The sequence below is a fragment of the Myxine glutinosa genome, chromosome 14 (assembly GCF_964187855.1).
Source record: "Myxine glutinosa chromosome 14, kmMyxGlut1.1, whole genome shotgun sequence".
In the NCBI taxonomy this organism is placed as follows: domain Eukaryota; kingdom Metazoa; phylum Chordata; class Myxini; order Myxiniformes; family Myxinidae; genus Myxine; species Myxine glutinosa.
Window position 1 is genome coordinate 36,006,203 of NC_136274.1, and position 14,503 is coordinate 36,020,705.

Here is a 14,503-nt window from a genome sequence, read left to right on the forward strand (position 1 = left end):
TTGAGGTATCAATTTAACAGGTTTACCTTTGGTCAGCATTCAGGTAGCTGTGTTTGGGGTATCAATTTAACAGGTTTACCTTTGGTCAGCATTCAGGTAGCTGTGTTTGGGGTATCAATTTAACAGGTTTACCTTTGGTCAGCATTCAGGTCGCTGTGTTTGGGTTATCAATTTAACAGGTTTACCTTTGGTCCCCTTGCATTCAGGTAGCTGTGCTTGGGGTATCAATTTAACAGGTTTACCTTTGGTCAGCTTACATTCAGGTAGCTGTGCTTGAGGTATCAATTTAACACGTTTACCTTTGGTCAGCATTCAGGTAGCTGTGCTTGAGGTATCAATTTAACAGGTTTACCTTTGGTCAGCATTCAGGTCACTGTGCTTGGGGTATCAATTTAACAGGTTTACCTTTGGTCACCTTGCATTCAGGTAGCTGTGTTTGGGGTATCAATTTAACAGGTTTACCTTTGGTCAGCATTCAGGTAGCTGTGCTTGAGGTATCAATTTAACAGGTTTACCTTTGGTCAGCATTCAGGTCACTGTGCTTGGAGTATCAATTTAACAGGTTTACCTTTGGTCACCTTGCATTCAGGTCGCTGTGTTTGGGGTATCAATTTAACATGTTTACCTTTGGTCAGCATTCAGGTAGCTGTGCTTGAGGTATCAATTTAACAGGTTTACCTTTGGTCAGCATTCAGGTAGCTGTGTTTGGGGTATCAATTTAACAGGTTTACCTTTGGTCAGCATTCAGGTCGCTGTGCTTGGGGTATCAATTTAACAGGTTTACCTTTGGTCAGCATTCAGGTAGCTGTGTTTGGGGTTTCAATTTAACATGTTTACCTGTGGTCACCTTGCATTCAGGTAGCTGTGCTTGGGGTATCAATTTAACAGGTTTACCTTTGGTCACCTTGCATTCAGGTAGCTGTGCTTGGGGTATAAATTTAACAGGTTTACCTTTGGTCAGCATTCAGGTCGCTGTGCTTGGGGTATCAATTTAACAGGTTTACCTTTGGTCAGCATTCAGGTCGCTGTGCTTGAGGTATCAATTTAACAGGTTTACCTTTGGTCAGCATTCAGGTAGCTGTGTTTGGGGTATCAATTTAACAGGTTTACCTTTGGTCAGCATTCAGGTAGCTGTGCTTGAGGTATCAATTTAACATATTTACCTTTGGTCAGCATTCAGGTCACTGTGTTTGGGGTATCAATTTAACAGGTTTACCTTTGGTGAGCATTCAGGTAGCTGTGTTTGGGGTATCAATTTAACAGGCTTACCTTTGGTCAGCATTCAGGTAGCTGTACTTGGGGTATCAATTTAACATGTTTACCTTTGGTCAGCATTCAGGTAGCTGTGTTTGGGGTATCAATTTAACAGGTTTACCTTTGGTCAGCATTCACGTCACTGTGTTTGGGGTATCAATTTAACAGGTTTACCTTTGGTCAGCATTCAGGTCGCTGTGCTTGAGGTATCAATTTAATAGGTTTACCTTTGGTCAGCATTCAGGTCACTGTGTTTGGGGTATCAATTTAACAGGTTTACCTTTCGTCAGCATTCAGGTCGCTGTGCTTGGGGTATCAATTTAACATGTTTACCTTTGGTCAGCATTCAGGTCGCTGTGCTTGAGGTATCAATTTAACAGGTTTACCTTTGGTCAGCATTCAGGTCACTGTGTTTGGGGTATCAATTTAACACGTTTACCTTTGGTCAGCATTCAGGTCGCTGTGCTTGGGGTATCAATTTAACAGGTTTACCTTTGGTCAGCATTCAGGTCACTGTGTTTGGGGTATCAATTTAACAGGTTTACCTTTGGTCAGCATTCAGGTCGCTGTGCTTGGGGTATAAATTTAACAGGTTTACCTTTGGTCAGCATTCAGGTCGCTGTGCTTGGGGTATCAATTTAACAGGTTTACCTTTGGTCAGCATTCAGGTAGCTGTGTTTGGGGTATCAATTTAACATGTTTACCTGTGGTCACCTTGCATTCAGGTAGCTGTGCTTGGGGTATCAATTTAACAGGTTTACCTTTGGTCACCTTGCATTCAGGTAGCTGTGCTTGGGGTATAAATTTAACAGGTTTACCTTTGGTCAGCATTCAGGTCGCTGTGCTTGGGGTATCAATTTAACAGGTTTACCTTTGGTCAGCATTCAGGTCGCTGTGCTTGAGGTATCAATTTAACAGGTTTACCTTTGGTCAGCATTCAGGTAGCTGTGTTTGGGGTATCAATTTAACAGGTTTACCTTTGGTCAGCATTCAGGTAGCTGTGCTTGAGGTATCAATTTAACATGTTTACCTTTGGTCAGCATTCAGGTCACTGTGTTTGGGGTATCAATTTAGCAGGTTTACCTTTGGTGAGCATTCAGGTAGCTGTGTTTGGGGTATCCATTTAACAGGCTTACCTTTGGTCAGCATTCAGGTAGCTGTACTTGGGGTATCAATTTAACATGTTTACCTTTGGTCAGCATTCAGGTAGCTGTGTTTGGGGTATCAATTTAACAGGTTTACCTTTGGTCAGCATTCACGTCACTGTGTTTGGGGTATCAATTTAACAGGTTTACCTTTGGTCAGCATTCAGGTCGCTGTGCTTGAGGTATCAATTTAACAGGTTTACCTTTGGTCAGCATTCAGGTCACTGTGTTTGGGGTATCAATTTAACAGGTTTACCTTTCGTCAGCATTCAGGTCGCTGTGCTTGGGGTATCAATTTAACATGTTTACCTTTGGTCAGCATTCAGGTCGCTGTGCTTGAGGTATCAATTTAACAGGTTTACCTTTGGTCAGCATTCAGGTCACTGTGTTTGGGGTATCAATTTAACAGGTTTACCTTTGGTCAGCATTCAGGTCGCTGTGCTTGGGGTATCAATTTAACAGGTTTACCTTTGGTCAGCATTCAGGTCACTGTGTTTGGGGTATCAATTTAACAGGTTTACCTTTGGTCAGCATTCAGGTCGCTGTGCTTGGGGTATCAATTTAACAGGTTTACCTTTGGTCAGCATTCAGGTAGCTGTGTTTGGGGTATCAATTTAACAGGTTTACCTTTGGTCAGCATTCAGGTCGCTGTGTTTGGGGTATCAATTTAACAGGTTTACCTTTGGTCAGCATTCAGGTCACTGTGTTTGGGGTATCAATTTAACAGGTTTACCTTTGGTCAGCATTCAGGTCGCTGTGCTTGGGGTATCAATTTAACAGGTTTACCTTTGGTCAGCATTCAGGTAGCTGTGTTTGGGGTATCAATTTAACAGGTTTACCTTTGGTCAGCATTCAGGTCGCTGTGCTTGGGGTATCAATTTAACAGGTTTACCTTTGGTCAGCATTCAGGTCGCTGTGTTTGGGGTATCAATTTAACAGGTTTACCTTTGGTGAGCATTCAGGTAGCTGTGTTTGGGGTATCAATTTAACAGGTTTACCTTTGGTCAGCATTCAGGTCGCTGTGCTTGGGGTATCAATTGAACAGGTTTACCTTTGGTCAGCATTCAGGTAGCTGTGTTTGGGGTATCAATTTAACAGGTTTACCTTTGGTCAGAATTCAGGTCGCTGAGCTTGGGGTATCAATTTAACAGATTTACCTTTGGTCAGCATTCAGGTAGCTGTGCTTGGGGTATCAATGTAACATGTTTACCTTTGATCAGCATTCAGGTCGCTGTGCTTGGGGTATCAATTTAACAGGTTTACCTTTGGTCAGCATTCAGGTCGCTGTGCTTGGGGTATCAATTTAACAGGTTTACCTTTGGTCAGCATTCAGGTCACTGTGTTTGGGGTATCAATTTAACAGGTTTACCTTTGGTCAGCATTCAGGTCGCTGTGTTTGGGGTATCAATTTAACAGGTTTACCTTTGGTCAGCATTCAGGTCACTGTGTTTGGGGTATCAATTTAACAGGTTTACCTTTGGTCAGCATTCAGGTCGCTGTGCTTGGGGTATCAATTTAACAGGTTTACCTTTGGTCAGCATTCAGGTCACTGTGTTTGGGGTATCAATTTAACAGGTTTACCTTTGGTCAGCATTCAGGTCGCTGTGCTTGGGGTATCAATTTAACAGGTTTACCTTTGGTCAGCATTCAGGTAGCTGTGTTTGGGGTATCAATTTAACAGGTTTACCTTTGGTCAGCATTCAGGTCGCTGTGCTTGGGGTATCAATTTAACAGGTTTACCTCTGGTCAGCATTCAGGTAGCTGTGTTTGGGGTATCAATTTAACAGGTTTACCTTTGGTCAGCATTCAGGTCGCTGTGTTTGGGGTATCAATTTAACAGGTTTACCTTTGGTGAGCATTCAGGTAGCTGTGTTTGGGGTATCAATTTAACAGGTTTACCTTTGGTCAGCATTCAGGTCGCTGTGCTTGGGGTATCAATTGAACAGGTTTACCTTTGGTCAGCATTCAGGTAGCTGTGTTTGGGGTATCAATTTAACAGGTTTACCTTTGGTCAGAATTCAGGTCGCTGAGCTTGGGGTATCAATTTAACAGATTTACCTTTGGTCAGCATTCAGGTAGCTGTGCTTGGGGTATCAATGTAACATGTTTACCTTTGATCAGCATTCAGGTCACTGTGCTTGGGGTATCAATTTAACAGGTTTATCTTTGGTCACCTTGCATTCAGGTAGCTGTGTTTGGGGTATCAATTTAACAGGTTTACCTTTGGTCAGAATTCAGGTCGCTGAGCTTGGGGTATCAATTTAACAGATTTACCTTTGGTCAGCATTCAGGTCGCTGTGCTTGGGGTATCAATGTAACATGTTTACCTTTGATCAGCATTCAGGTCGCTGTATTTGGGGTATCAATGTAACAGGTTTACCTTTGGTCAGCATTCAGGTAACTGTGCTTGGGGTATCAATTTAACATGTTTACCTTTGGTCAGCATTCAGGTAGCTGTGCTTGGAGTATCAATTTAACATGTTTACCTTTGGTCAGCATTCAGGTAGCTGTGCTTGGGGTATCAATTTAACAGGTTTACCTTTGGTCAGCATTCAGGTCGCTGTGCTTGGGGTATCAATTTAACATGTTTACCTTTGGTCAGCATTCAGGTAGCTGTGTTTGGGGTATTAATTTAACATGTTTACCTTTGGTCAGCATTCAGGTAGCTGTGTTTGGGGTATCAATTTAACAGGTTTACCTTTGGTCAGCATTCAGGTAGCTGTGTTTGGGGTATCAATTTAACATGTTTACCTTTGGTCAGCATTCAGGTCGCTGTGCTTGGGGTATCAATTTAACAGGTTTACCTTTGGTCAGCATTCAGGTCACTGTGTTTGGGGTATCAATTTAACAGGTTTACCTTTGGTCAGCATTCAGGTCGCTGTGCTTGGGGTATCAATTTAACAGGTTTACCTTTGGTCAGACAGCATTCAATTAGCTGTGTTTGGGGTATCAATTTAACAGGTTTACCTTTGGTCAGACAGCATTCAATTAGCTGTGTTTGGGGTATCAATTTAACAGGTTTACCTTTGGTCAGCATTCAGGTCGCTGTGTTTGGGGTATCAATTTAACAGGTTTACCTTTGGTCAGCATTCAGGTAGCTGTGCTTGAGGTATCAATTTAACAGGTTTACCTTTGGTCAGCATTCAGGTCGCTGTGTTTGGGGTATCAATTTAACAGGTTTACCTTTGGTCAGCATTCAATTAGCTGTGTGTGGGGTATCAATTTAACAGGTTTACCTTTGGTCAGACAGCATTCAGGTAGCTGTGCTTGGGGTATCAATTTAACAGGTTTACCTTTGGTCAGCATTCAGGTCGCTGTGCTTGGGGTATTAATTCCGCCATTTTGTCTGCTCAACTCAAGTATACCTTGCCTCAGAACAGGTCGGTCTCTGTGCAATAAAGCTTCATCTATCTATAATTCCATTAATCTCTGTATGTGTGTATGTGTGTATGTGTGTATGTGTGTATGTGTGTTTGTATGTTTGTCTGTGACCGCTGTTTCTCGACAACCACGGGTCCGATATACTTTAAACTTGCCAGGTATATTGCTGGGGACCCGAGGATGTGCCTTTTCAAGGTTTCATATTAATCGGACAAGTACTTACCGAGCTATGTCCAAAAAACGATTCAACCAATCAGAGAGCAGCGAGTTATCGCGTGTGCCGAACGTGGCGAACACACTCTGCCTCGGACGGCACATTTGAGAGCGTATTCATTTATTTCACGTTGGCAAACTATGTTGCCGCTATGTTGGCGTTAAACTATGTTTTAAAACTAATTAAAACCATTTCATGTAAATAGAGGGGGGGGATTGTCACTGTACTCGCAAGCCGTTCGCCGTTCGCTTTGGCGTTGCGAATGGACCAAAACATTTCATGGACCAAACCATTTCATGTAAAGCGTTCGCCGTTCGCTTTGGCGTTGCGAATGGACCAAAACATTTCATGAACCAAACCATTTCATGTAAATAGAGGGGGGGGATTGTCACCGTACTCGCACCCACGTACCCACGTACCCACGTACGGGCATTGCACCCACGTACGGGCATGCCCTAGTATCTATGAATGCTAATATCGTTGATCTTCATACCTATGAATCGCTGTCTTCCTGTATACATCGCAATGCTTATAAACGGCAGTGTTTGTGCCTTTATTTAATTTCTGCAAGGTGAGTGCTCTTGAGGCTTCTTGCAAGCAATGGCGATACAGGAGACAGCGCTCCCTTTTTGTTTTGACATACGCAATTTGTTACGCAACATACGCAACATACGCAATACCCTGGTGTTGGGCTAGCGGCTAGGGTGCCGGCTTAGGATAACCTAGGATCCTGGGTTCGAATCCCGGTCTAATCGCTGAATTAACACCAGGGGGGTTGACTCAGCCTGTTCGTCCTTCCGAGGTCGGCTAATTGAGTACCAGTTCACTGGTAATTCCCTGTTTGTCGTTAAAGGCGGCAAAAAGGGTTGGCGTCAGGAAGGGCATCCGGCCGTAAAACATTGACAAAAAGGCCAACCCCCGCTTTGCGGGGAAAAATGGCCTCTAAAGGTGGTTATACGCAATTTGTTGTTGCAAGTGATCACATTGATTCACATTTTTGTACGATCTACTTTCATTATATTAATTTAAGATATATTAATTAATATACCTATAAAAATATACTTATTTAAAACAAGCATTATGAGTATTGCGCTGCAATACATGTTCCCTACCAAAGTTCAAAGTGCCATGACTTTGTCAAAAATGCTCGAATATGCAAATTTATGCACGGTTGATGCTGGTTTTCAAACTTGATCTGAGGTATGCTGAGACACCTGTGTGTCACGCCTCACCTCGTTGATAAGCCTGCAAGGTCGCTCCGTGGAGCAGCCTGCACGAATTGCACTGTGTGAATTATATAATTACCAACTCACGGTCTGAGGTACCAGCGATTCAAGAGATATCCATTTTTTAAATATTTTCGTTTAATTAACGATATCTGCCAAACCACGTGAGCTATCGCAAATTCCAAAAGGACATTTTAGTAGACTGACATGCTGAACAGATCTGTGAAGTTTCCCCTCCATTGGATCAAAAATTAGGGAGGAGCTTGGTTTTAAAGGTTCATGCTTAAAAACGTCATAACTCTGAAACCATGTGACGCATGACGTCATGCTCGCTGACTTTTTTGTTCGTCATGGGTATGCGATTCCGCCTGCAGTTTGGCCTCGATCTGTTCAGCCGTTGCAGAGAAAAAGGGGTTTTTGTGTTTTCACGAAAAACAATATGGCGGCCGAACCACGTGACCTGTGACGTTATAATTACGATTAAAATATTATACAGAGCGATTCCCCCTACGGTGAAAATTTGATCTCAATCAGTCCAATTATTGCAGAGAAAATCGTTTTTAAAGGAAATTAAAACTTAAAATGGCACTGAGTTAAGGATCATCAGAATTATCAGAATTCCCAAAGTTCAAAGTGCCATAACTTTGTTAAAAATGATCGAAACGTCGTGAAGTTCGAACTTGATCTGTAACGTATCATGAGGAAACCATGTGCCAAGTTTGAAATCATTAGCATTAAGAGTTTAGAAAAAACGTCCGGAAAACTGTTCTTTGCGTGACGGACTGACGGACTGACAGACGGAGGGACGGAGTGCAAACCCATACTCCCCTCCGGTGTACACCCGTAGGGGACTAATAAAACAACGTCAAATCAAACATCGTGTTTGGAATGTTACCATGTTGAACTGCAGCTTCGCACATTTCGCTGATTTCCTGCTTGATTTTCACTTTTATAGAAAACTACTTAAAGGTAAATATTTGTGGTTGTTGTTTTTTGAGCTGCGTTGAAATGTGAAATTTGTCAACAATTTGGCTGTCCTCTTTGGGGACTGCTTATTCGCGGGTTCGACTCGACTTGTTTTTACAGTTTAGAGGTCCCTTGAGGTGCTCCATGCAAAATTAAAACGAATCTGGTGAAAAACGGGTGTTTAAAAATGAAACCACATCGTTCTGTGCATTCTGCAGACAAACTGAACAATATTGATTACACGCAGCATGGAGGTGCAGGCAAGATGACTCGCTTCCTGCGTGGTTTATCTATGTTACACATGATTGTACTAACGGATGCACCTGAGGCTGTTACACTTGCGCTAAAATAAGTTTGGGGGAAATGTGAAGATTTAAGGGATTATACACCTTGATGATGTTGTGGAATTTCAGAGAATCGTAGAATTTTGAGGCCTCGCTGATAGAAATATTTATCTCGATTTATCCCATGCTTGCCCGTTTTGATATAACTAGATGAGATAGCCATTATACGCCCGGGGAATTCTGAGTATGTGGGAGGTGGGGGGGAGGGGTTGAAGGTGTGAGGGAGTGGGGGAGGGGAGTTGTCGAGGAGTGGGTGGGATCGGGGAGGGGGGAATCTGCAGGGGGTTGGTGAAGGGAGGGGGAGGGGCTGTGGGGGTAGAAAGTGAAATGGGGGAGATACCTGGTCGCCCAGGTGAACATGAGTTTGGGGGTGAGGTTTGGAAGGGGTGGGACTGTAAGGGGTGTAGGGTGCTGGGGTGGGAGTAAGTCTAAGTGCAAAACCATTCTGGAGGAATGGTCACTTGATGCCAATTGAAAAAGCCCCGTGGACCAGATGGCATGGCCGGTGAATCAGAACATGTGCACACACACACACACACACACACACACACACACACACACACACACACACACACACACACACACACAAACACACGCACGCACACACACACACACACACACACACACACACACACACACACACACACCTGGGTAATTCGAGTTGTCACAGCATGCGCAGCATGTTCATCAGTCAGACAACACACACATATGGAGAATACAGTGCAGAGGGGAAGAGGGAAATCCTGCCATTATTGCTTACGTGATAAATAGATGGTATCGTGCTTTAACCGACAGTTTAACCGAAACACAAGTAATCAGTCTCTGTTTTATCGTGTACTCACTGGTGTCCGTCATGCTGAAGCCATACCTGGAAAACAAATAAAACAAACAAGAAGACGTCATGCGGAGCACGATACTTGCAAAATCCGCCCCCCACCCCCAAAAATCCATTGATACAGCAAATTGTCCATTTCATCAAGATTAAAGTTGACAATCTTGATCAAAGCTCGGGTCAACAGGAAGAAAAGTGACGATTTTTCAGATGAAAAAGTGATGATTTTGTAAGGTTGACCTTGAGTTGACCTTTGACCTTTTGACCTCAAAAATATTTAGTTTCCCTATTTAGTGACTCAATGTGCAAATGCTGTTCAATTTTCAAGTCAATCAGATGAAAATTGAGGATTTAAAAAAGTTGGCCTTTGTTGACCTCAAAAATAGTTGGTGGTTGAATTCAGTGACCATCTATCTATAATTCCAGTAATCTCTGTGTGTATGTATGTATGTATGTATGTATGTATGTATGTCTGTGACCGCTGTTTCTCGACAACCACGGGTCCGATATACTTTAAACTTGCCAGGTATATTGCTGGGGACCCGAGGATGTGCCTTTTCAAGGTTTCATATTAATCGGACAAGTAGTTAGCGAGCTATGTCCAAAAAACGATTCAACCAATCAGAGAGCAGCGAGCTATCACGTGTGCCGAACGTGGCGAACAGACTCTGCCTCGGACGGCACATTTGAGAGCGTATTCATTTATTTCACGTTGGCAAACTATGTTGGCGTTAAACTATGTTTTAAAACTAATTAAAACTAATTTGCGATTCTTTCGCTTTCCTGCGCGTTTGTGCACGTTATGGCGATTTCTTTACCAAACTCCGCAAGCCGTTCGCTTTGGACCAAACCATTTCATGTAAATAGAGGGGGGGGATTGTCACCGTACTCGCAAGCCGTTCGCTTTGGACCAAACCATTTCATGTAAATAGAGGGGGGGGATTGTCACCGTACTCGCAAGCCGTTCGCTTTGGACCAAACCATTTCATGTAAATAGAGGGGGGGGGGATATAATTTTAGATATATATATAGTACGGGCATGCCCTAGTATATGTAAATCCTCTTAGAATTTCAAGTCAATCAAATGAAATTTGGTGATTTTAGAAATTCGGCCTATGTTGACCTTTTGGCCTATGTTCACCTCAAATATACTTGGTAGTTGAATTCAGTGACCAGATATGCAAGTCCTCTTCAAATTTCAAGTCAATCGGATGAAAATTGAGGATTTTAGAAATTTGGCCTATGTTGACCTTTTGGCCTATGTTCACCTCAAATATACTTGGTAGTTGAATTCAGTGACCAGATATGCAAGTCCTCTTCAAATTTCAAGTCAATCGGATGAAAATTGAGGATTTTATAAATTTGGCCTATGTTGACCTCTTGGCCTATGTTGACCTCAAATATACTTGGTGGTTAAATTCAGTGACCAGATATGCAAGTCCTCTTCAAATTTCAAGTCAATCGGATGAAAATTGAGGATTTTAAAAATTCGGAAAAGTTGGTGACGTTTGGCCTATGTTGACCTTTTGACCTTTTGACCCCAAAAACAATAGGCTTCTCAATTGTGACGACCTATACAACTTGGTGAAGTTTGGTGACGATCGGATTCGAATTGTGACCAGTGGGCCGGTGACAGACAAACAGACAAACAGACAGACAGATAGAACCACAAACGCAACCGACCAATATACTTGAAAAGACTTCGATTTTGCAAGTAATAAGGAACAGAGGACACACCATTATGCAAAGGGACTTTGTGGCCACTCTGTAGTTTCCATCGTTTGTAGTTTTGTAGTTTTTGTTTGTAGTTTCCATCGTTTGGTGTGGGATTTTACAAAAGATGTCACTGTAATGTCTTTGTGGTGTAGTTTTAATGTGTCTAGGGGCCTGTGGTGGTTGTACATGCAGTGGCATGGGTGATTAGGGTTCCATTTGCCACTGCAAGGAACTGTGCATCTCTCATGTCTAAGTGGTCTTTGATTTTTAGCTCAACTGGACGTTATTCCGGTGAGCTTATGCGATCGAATGGTGTCTGTAGGTAAGTCAGGCAGTGAGTCAGTGAATCAGGTTTGACACCGCCCCCCCCCCCCCCCCCCCCACTCCTCCCCAAAAATAGGAATTTACTGTCTTCTCCGAAACTACACACACAATTTAAATGAAACTTTATAACAACCTTGACCACCCATGATGTACCAAAGTCTGTTCACGGCATAAGAATATCAGGATCTGAGGGGGTCTGGTCTGTAGGGGGTTTGAGTGACTGTTGCTCCTGATCCATGTGAGCTTCAGGACCCGCCCGCTGTCCTATTTTTATGCCTCCGCCGACGAAGTCGGAGGTAAAATGTTTTCAGGTTGTCAGTCCGTCCGTGATAGGTTTTCATTTCCGCAATAACTTGAGAACAGCTGAAGGGATCTTCGTCAAACTTGGTGCAGGTAAGTATAATGAGGTAAAGATTAACTGATTAGATTTTGGGGTCAAGAAGTCAAAGATCCTGACCAAAGTTGGTACAAGTATGTATCATGATGCAAAGATGGAATGATTTTCTTTTGGGGTCAAGAGGTCAAAGGTCAAAGTCTGTTATAGGTTTATAACTTGAGAACGGCTGAAGGGGTCTAATTCAAACTTGGTACAGGTGTGTATAATGATGTAAAGATCAACTGGTAAGATTTTGGGGTCAAGAGGTCAAATGTCAGACATCCCATCAGGTAAAAATTCTGTTACCGAGCTAACTTGTGAACTGGTCATGGGATTTTCACCAAGCTTGGTACAAAGAGCTTTACCCAACTGACCAATTCCCACAATCCTCACCCGTACGCTTCGCCACTTCCTCTCGCTACCATTTGTCGTCACCCCAAATAAATTGGTGGGCCTATTTTCTTTACAATTCAGTCTTTGACTTCATACTGTGATATTTATGATTTTAAAAATGATTTTTGACATTAGGATACGATTCGGATTGTTTTCATTCGTATACAGGGCGTCCACAAGTTACTGTTCCAAATTCAAACCATAATAATAAAAAAATTGCACCCGTGTCCGATGGAAGTGGTTCAGTTTGGCATTTAAAAAAATATAAAATGGGGAAAGTCTAGAAAGGAATGAAACGCTTTATAATTAGCCCTTATAACCCTTTATAATCCATTAGAATCACCCTTTAGAACCCCTGAAAATTACCCTTTAGAACCCCTTTAGAATTACCCTTTAGAACCCTTTAGAATTACCCTTTAGAACCCTTTAGAATTACCCTTTAGAGCCCGTTAGAATGACCCTTTACAACCCTTTAGAATTACCCTTTAGAACCATTCTGAACCCTTTAGAGTCACCCTTTACAACCTTCTAGAATTAAACACGGTGGGTTATAAAGGTTCTTCATTTTTTGCAGACGGGTGGACATAGTAGTCCGGCAGCTAAGCTAAATATAGCACAACAATTGTGCATTTTGTGAGGAAAGCACCAAATTTGGCACACTAGTAGACTATCATATTATGAAAAGATCTGGATATTGGGCCATCTCAGATTCAGAGATTTGATTTTTGCAAGATTTGCAGATTTTGCAGATTTGCAAGCTGAGATTGCAACGCCAGGGACGGCCGACTCCTTCCTGCGAGCTGCCCACGTCACCCGCACAAGAAGAGCTCATCAAATCACTGCAGCGGCACCGCACATCCTGCAACACCGTGCGTATGAACGCCACTGTATGACATATGCTGATGATGCAGAAGACCTGCCTGAGTTCGAAGGCTGGTGTCACCAGAGAGGAGAAGACATTCCCAACTTTCAGTACTGGGCAACTGTGCTGGAACTAGAGATGTTGGTACTGGTCGACGTGCGTTCTCTGCGGCAGGCTTCATTCACGATGTACCTTGATGCCCTGACGGAACTGGTCCCATGGTTCCATGCCTTAGACCACACACACTATGCCAGGTGGGTCCCTGTTCACCTGAGGGACATGGTTGCACTCCCAATGAAGCACCCAGATGTAGCCAGAGAATTCAGGGCTGGCAACTTCACTGTACAGAAGACGAAGAAGGTGTTCTCTTCGATCCCAATCGAATCGAAATCTTGCAAAAATCAAATCTCTGAATCTGAGATGGCCCAATATCCAGATCTTTTCATAATATGATAGTCTACTAGTGTACCAAATTTGGTGCTTGTATCACAAAATGCACAATTGTTATGCTAAGTTGCCCCACTATAGCCAGATATTGAAGCGGCTTCACCGTTTAAAATGAATGAAATGGAATGCAATACATTGATGCTGTTTGATGGTTGGGAACGAACATTTCTCAAAGTATTATTGTCAAGATCATCATCCAGCATTAATCACCATTTATCATCACTTGGTGGTCCCTATAATTATAAACCTTGGTCTCTTGGAAATTCAAGTGGGATTTGCAAAAAAAACTAGAATTAGCAATCAGAGATTGCAGACCCTAGTCAGGTTCACTATGTTCAGATTGTTAAGTTCGTTGGTTTTCTTTGGAGATTTGCAAAACTATACATTTCTGGAAAGTTTATTGTATAACTAATCGGAAAAGTGATGTTTTCATTTGCACGGAAGGTTCCATGGCGGCCATCTTAGATTTTCAAAATGGCCGCGCTAAAAATTGATATTTCTCAATAGCTCGGCTTCTAGAATACCTAGGGTCTTGATTTTAACAGCTAAACCTACATTTTCAGGGGCAAGGAATCCAATCGTACCAAGTAAAATGGAATATACCCATCCCTAGACCAGTTACGGTCAGTTATGCCTTTTGTCCTACTATTTTTTCCATAGTTTGATATACATGTATCGTGTTTCCACTGTCCATTAGACCATTACACTTGTTACATCACTATTATGATGCCTGGTCCTATTATAAACTCCACACTAATCATAAGATGTGCAGTAATGTGATTGCAGTGCCACCTAGTGAGTGTAGTGTAGACGGAGGACATTCGAGCAAGATTCCTGGCTGGGCAGGCTACAACTCGCTGCTGTCTGTAGGCCAGTCGGCAACTCAGGTTGGAGCCTTACCACTACTCCCAGAGGTGGCACATGAGTGGTCAACACTACTGACTGTGATCATGCAAGCAAGTCAGCTGAGAAGACTGGCAGTTGGTGAAGATCATCCTACTGTCATTTCATTTGACATGGCTC

General features: G+C 42.7%; 1 protein-coding gene across 1 annotated transcript in view; it reads right to left on the reverse strand.

The window, feature by feature from the left end:
- LOC137439241 (uncharacterized) overlaps positions 1-9,392 on the reverse strand; it is a 119,652-nt gene extending 110,260 nt beyond the window's left edge. The window contains exon 1 of the mRNA XM_068134970.2: positions 9,373-9,392. The gene's annotated coding sequence lies outside the window, so the exon portion shown is untranslated. The remainder of the gene's footprint in view (positions 1-9,372) is intronic.
- Between the last annotated feature and the right edge of the window lie 5,111 nt (positions 9,393-14,503).